The following is a 7046-nucleotide window of genomic DNA, read 5'->3' as shown; positions in this document are numbered from 1 at the left end:
GAGAATAGAGTTTTGCTGGGCATAGGGTCTGGTCCTGAAGTAGGTGTTCAGGAAATGTTAGTGGATTTGGTCACAAGGGAGGCCACTGGAGAGCTGCAATACTGCAACTATACGCCAGGGGGCAAGAGACGACAAGAAATGAGTCCAACCAAGGCCCGCCTCAAGTTTGGGGGCCTGTGGCCAGAACTCCAGTGACCCTTCTGCCTGCTCTAAGCTTCCCTCATGCATGGGCGTGAATGGTGCTGCCTACCAACCTGGAGCCTACTGTTGGTACCACCAGGTAGCTGCTGGTGGGGTGTGTAGGGCAGGAACAGAAGAAACCAAGAGCTCCAAGACACAGATAAGGGAAACATCCTTCATTCATATAAGTCCTGTACTCCTGGCCCATGTCTGGGCTCTGTCCAATGGCCCAGGCTTGAGAAACCACAGGAACAGACTCTGAATGTTCTTGGGCACCATAAGGTATGGGAAGCTGACACCAAGAAGCCCAGCCTATGTGCTCCCCTAAAGAGCCATCAAACCTTCTTGAGGCTGGTACCATGGTATGTAGCCTCATAGGCTGGTCCCAATCTAGAGGACCCCTAGAGCTAAGTGTCCAGAACCTGAAAATGTGTGACCAAGAAGGAGCCTGGAAAAGCTCTGCTGGAAAGGAGACAGCCCATTGCACAACAGATCTTCCCTGATACCTATATGAGACCATGTAGACCATCTAGCCATCTGTTTATTCATCACTACCTCATTCATTCACACCTTCCCTGCCCATACTGTGTGTCAGTGGAGGAAACAGACAATTATGTCCAAGAGGATATACTGGGGAAAGAGAGAAGTCAAGACCAATGTCTGACTAGTAATTTGAGTGGCTGAGAAGATAAAGGTGTAAGTTCCCTGAGAGATTGTTTTTGGTTGTGTTGACTTGAAGTGTCTAGAGGACACTCATGGGGAGATGTCTAGTGTGCAGTGGGATTTACAGGACTAGAGGCCAGCAGGGAGAGCAGGGATAGGCTATTGATGTTTTGGAGTTCGTTTCCCAGGTGGGGGCCAGGGGGCTGAAGGGGAAAGTGCAGTCATCAAAAGAGAAAGTGAGTCTGAAAGGTTGAAGGGTGGCTTGGAGTGGACACTGTCCTGGGAATGCTTGTAAGCTGAGCAGAAAGGACCAAGAAAGAGGACCCAGTTGAACCAAGAGGAGAGGGGGTGTGAATGCAGCAAGTATCTGCAATATGTTGATCCTCTCAGGGACCAGGTACCCCTCTGTGTCTTCATTAGCACTGAGAACCAGCATGGGAGCCAGACTGGCAGGGGGCAGATTGACATGTGTTTGCTCATTCATTCATTCTTTCCTTCATCCATGAGGGTTCTTATGTCTAGCCCCCACTCTGGAACAGGTCTCTTATCTTTGCCCTCATGTTCCAGAGAGTCAGCACAGGCACAGGAAGGTCAAGTGATCTGCCCAAAGTTTCAGAGCATGTGAGTGGATAGAAGGTAGACATCTAAGATAAAAGTTCAATGTCTTGCTTTCCTCAGCACCATATACTATATGGAAACTGGGGAGCCTTGTCCGTAGGCAGCTGAGGGGAAGAGAATACAGGAACAGCACTAAACTAGGTGGCCCCACCTCCTTCCCAGGTCACTTGCTGTCCACAACACCCCTCTAAACATGCAGTCTGCCCTTCCTAGAAGATCACTTGCTCCAAGGTTCTGGGTGTAAATTCTCCCTTAACCTGGTTCCCAGCTGAAGTCACACCCCACTTCAGCTGAACTTCTAGCCCCTCTCCCACCTACCTTCCCCACAAGCTGGTGGGCTAAAGCTGTAAATAGATTACACAAACACTTGAACACATGATTATAAATACTGCAATTTGTCTGTCCTGTCTGTTGACCTTTGCCTCCATGCCTTTGACATGTTTTGATTCTGCAGGGTTGTGGGTTTTGTTTCATCTACAAGGTGACCATGTGGTTAATTACCCTTTGACCTTCAGGGTCAAGGCCTCCATCTAGGCAGGAAACATCCATGGCTCTGGAAGTTTTGGGCCTCTTGGCATTCAGTTGTCACTGCCAATTCCCCTTGTTCCCCGCCCACCCCCCACCCCCATCTCCCTGCAGTGTTCCTGCCTTTTGTGTGCCACAGAGCCATTTGCAGGGGTTCACTGGAGCCGCTACCAGGGACACCTGCCACCTCAACTTCTACCCAGTTTTTTCATCTACTAAGCACCAGCCTCCCTCCAGTCCAATAGGAAAGTGGCAACTCAGGGGTCAGGACACTACCTCCTCTAAAGGGCACTCCAGCATGTTCTGCACATCCTCATCTCTGAGTCTCTCCCTGAGGAAGGGCTACAAGTTGATTGGCTAACGTTGAGAAGCTTATGAGCATATATACCTGCACTAAATAGGTGAATGGAGGAGGAAGGCTCTTTTGGGGCCTATGGCTAGGGGAATGGGTTACATTTTGGCTGCTGGGAAGTTGCCCAACAAGGTTTGAGGGCCTCACCAGCTTGACTTCCCACTTGATGCTCCTGCCTCAAGTAGCTGGGATTTTTAGGAAAAATTTTCCAGGTAACTGCTAGGGACTTAAGTCACCAAGATGTTCACTGGAACACAGGGAAGGCTCAGTCTATAAGGCATGATATTCTAGGGGCCAACAACACCTGCTCTGATCTCTGCCTGCTGTAACTCAGTCTAGAAGGGGCAATGCCACAGGTGCAGTGGGAGCTGAACAAAGACAAATGCTCCAAGTGAGACACAGGCAGGGGTCGAAGGGGACATGGAATAGACAAGGGCTTCCTGGCTAAGCTCTGAATCATGAGCAAGGGTTGGAAATGCAGAGATGGGAGGGAAGGACACGCCAGGTATATGGAATAGTGTCAAATCCATGAGGGTAGAAAGACCAGGGCTTGTGTCAAACATGATGGTTCAGTGAGGCTGGGGGCAGAGTATGTGAAGCAATAAAGGACACAAAGCTGTGGAAAAAGAGTGAAGCCAGACTACACCAGGCTGAGAACTTGGATTTTGTTTCATAAGCAATGGAGAACCATTCAACATTGTTTTGCTTACCCATGAAAACAACACATCTCAATTATTTAATATCCCCTATGAAACATGTAACTGGATCTAGTATAAAGCAGAGGGCTTTCATTATAGTTTTGGTAGCCCATTTTGAGAGCTGGGAATGGGATCTGGTGTGCTGTCTCCTGAGACTGCAAATTCTGGTCTCTGGTGGGAGAAGCTGCAGTTCTAAGGTCCCATGCCTACCTTACCCCCCTCCCCTCTGCACACTCTTTCTCCCTCACCCTTTTCTTCCCAGTGATTTTGGCAGATATGTACAACATTTGCACACAAGAATGTTCTTTCACTCTCATTCACTACCTTCACCATCATTGTCATCAGAATACTTGGAACACTGGAGATGCTACAGAGGGCATCAGACAGTACTGTGCTATTCATGTGAATGGTCTACTTTCTTCATCAAAAGCATTCAGGAACAGGAACATTTATAAATTTTTGATGCCACAGAAAACACATGAATATTGACCTGTTAATTCTGTATGTGGATTATTCTATTATGTCTGGACTGAGTCTGCTCAGTGAGGAGGCTATTGTGCCCACCTGGGAATGAACTGATGTGGGGGTCATGGCAGCTGTGTCTGGAAGCTCTGCCATGTGTGGCAGCTGGGGTGCTTCAGCTGTGTTCTTCCAGTGTCTCCTGGCCCACTAACCCACAGACAAATGCAACTCCTATGCTTTCCCACACAAGGGAAGCAAATGTGGCTTCATGCTGGAAAGGTAAACAAATCCACACTGAGCCACCATCAAGTCTTGTAGGGTCATGGTATGGTAACAGTAGTCTCAGCCAGGGGCCACCTTCCTGTCACCATTGCTGAAAGCTGCCTGCTTTGAATCTTGGGACTGTTGATGGCTGTGTTGTGAGAATGACAGCCAGGGCCTACAGCTCCTGGATCTACTGTTCAGGCAACTGGGGTGAGGGAGGAGGCCACAGCTATCCCAGCAGAGGTACACATCAAGGCCAGGAAATTCTGAGAACATGCAGCCCTTGTATCCCAGCCAGTGAGTACAGTATGGGCCACTGTGCTCAGGGGCCAAGGCTGAATGCTGCTGCCTCTTGGAAGCCACCCAGGCTGGAGAGCCAGGCAGCTGAGGCTGGGTATCCTGACAGCAAGGCCTGCTTTGCCTTTGGATTCTTCCTTCTAACCTTTCAGTGGGACATGCCTGCCCTTGGGCGGCTGGAGAAACAGCTCATCTCCCCTTGCTCTCTTTCCCACACCCAAGAAGAGCCTGGGAGAGAAGACAAGGTGGCTCATATGCATCATGTGGGGCCAGAGGGAAGGGGATGGAGCAGTTCCAGGTGTGGCATCCATTGGAAGATTTCTCTGGTGAAACTTTGTGCTGTGGGCTGCAAAGTCCCCAGAGCCTCCTGGAGCAGTTTAGTTTAGCACAGACCATGAAGATGACCATAGCTATTTCCAGTTTGAGTCATGGCCTTAGAAGCTTGTGCTATGACCACTCTTCTTGACCCAAGCCTTAGCTAAATTTCTGTCCTGCCCTTGGCAAGGCTGGTACAGTCCCCACCCCTTAGTTCATGACACAGAGTGCATGTAATACTCACTTGTTTCTGATTCCATTGTTGCTAAAGGAATACTAGTCACTCCTTGCCCTTGTGCTGTCCTGCCCTCTTCTGCCCTGGCCAGCCCTGCCCCCTCCAAAGCCTGAGAGCGGACAGCTTTTTCCCTGGCTACAATCATCAGGAGACCATCTGGATCTGGGGAAATTAGCTCTCATGCCTGGGAAAATATGCCAAAAGATAAGTACCAGCCGACTCCAGTTAAAGCCAAGTCCAGGAGAAGCAGGAATGCCTTGGAGCAGACACTGGGCCTGAAACTGCTGGAGAGGTGTAGAGAACTCACTCATCATGGTTTGACTTCAGTAATACACAGAACAAAATGACAACTGGACAATCCTGCATGTGAGCACTGGTTCTGGGAATTTGACCCCTGTAGCACTCTAAAATGTCGTGTCCTTGCAGTTATTCCTGTGGGGATCTCCAGGAAAGAGTGGACCCAGGCAACCTGCCCCTCTGACCCTCTGGCAACCTAGTCCTGGGGCTGAACCAGGAGCTAAGCAGTTGATTGAGGCACAGCCTTAGATGACCACAAACCTTCCCTGTTCAGAGTTCTTGTCCGAAATCCAGGGGGGTTTACTGAAGCCTGAATAAATTGGGCTGGGTCAGACAAATCCTGGCCTAGGCATACTCTAAACACTAAATTCAAACAATAACCCCAAACAAATGCCTCCAGCCTCCTTCACTTCTACAGTGCCTTTCCCAAAGCCTCTTCCAGCTTTGTAATTCCATTTATCCTTATCTGCTCTGAGAACTAGGAAGGAAAAGCATCATCTCTTCCTCTAGATGGAGAAACTAAGGCACAGAGAGTTTAAGTGACTGTCCCAAGCAGAACAGGGCCTCAGTTGCATCTCATGGGAGTGCACCATTTAGGGCCTGCCTGACCATGTAAACAGAGAAACGGGGCAGGACCAAACTTTCTTCCTGTTGGAAACTACAGGTCCAGCTATGGGAACTACTGCTACTGCACAGTAGGCACCAAGCTTCTCCCATGGTTAGAATGCTACCAGCTGACTGAGTAGCTTGAAGGAGGCTACGGAGGAGCCAAATGCCACCCCCCACCCACACATGCTCTACAAGGCAGCTCTTGACCTCTGAGCCCGGGCCAATCTGCACACCAGGAGAGCAGTGCCTCTTGCTCCCTTGCAATCTCTCCTCACTCTAACAAGCATGGCCTGGTTTGTACATGTACAGTCCTTCCTGTACTGTGTGACAGGATGGGGAGGGTGGCTCCCTGACCAAGAGAAGCAACTGTCAATGGAGGAGGCAGACAACAGAGTACCTGCCAACACCCCAGAGTGCCAGTCACTTCTAACTCTGCCTATCTAAAGTCAAACAGGATATCAAGAATGCCCCTGAGCGCGGTTTCTGTCTTTGCTGGGCAGCCCAAGAGAACTGGTTCTTGGAAACGTTCTGCATTTGCTGAACACAATGGGCTAAGGAGTGACTGACAAGTGAGTGAGCCTTCAGCTGCTTCTTCCCAATGGCTACAAAAGGATATGCCAAAAAGCAAACAGCCCCCATGTCTTGGTCAGCTTAGGCTGCCATAACAAAATACTACAGATGGGGGGCTTCAACAACAGATCTCTATTTTTCACCATTCTGAAGGCTGAAAGTCCAAAATGAAGGTTCCAGCAAGATAGGTTTTTTTTTTTTTTTTTTTAATGTTTGTTTATTTTTGAGAGCGGGCAGGGGAGGGTAGAGGGAGAGGGAGACAGAGAATCTGAAACAGGGTCCAGGCTCCAAGCTGTCAGCACAGAGCCTAATGTGGGGCTTGAATTCATAAACTGCGAGATCATGACCTGAGCTGAAGTCAGACACCCAACTGACTGAGCCACCCAAGCACCCCAGGAAGGTATTTTATTCTGATACCTCTTCTCTTCACTTATAGGTAGCCACCATCTTGCTCTGTACTGATATGACCTCTTCCTTATGCACACAAGGTGAGAGAGGGAGCAAGCTCTCTGTGTCTCTTCTTCTTTTCTTTTAATTTTTTATTATTTTAAATTTACATCCAAATTAGTTAGCATATAGTGCAACAATGATTTCAGTAGATTCCTTAATGCCCCTTACCCATTTAGCCCATCTCCCCTTCCACAACCCCTCCAGTAACCCTCAGTTTTTTCTCCATATTTATGAGTCTCTTCTGTTTTGTCCCCCCTCCCTGTTTTTATATTATTTTTGTTTCCCTTCCCTTATGTTCATCTGTTTTGTCTCTTAAAGTCTTCATATGAGTGAAGTCATATGCTTTTTGTCTTTCTCTAATGTCACTTAGCATAATGCCCTCCAGTTCCATCCATGTAGTTGCAAATGGCAAGATTTCATTCTTTTTGATCGCCAAGTAATACTCCATTGTATATATATATATACCACATCTTCTTTATCCATGCATCCATCCATGGACATTTGGGCTCTT

The sequence above is a fragment of the Panthera tigris genome, chromosome X (assembly GCF_018350195.1).
Source record: "Panthera tigris isolate Pti1 chromosome X, P.tigris_Pti1_mat1.1, whole genome shotgun sequence".
Taxonomy (NCBI): Eukaryota; Metazoa; Chordata; class Mammalia; order Carnivora; family Felidae; genus Panthera; species Panthera tigris.
This window is presented reverse-complemented; position numbering follows the sequence as displayed.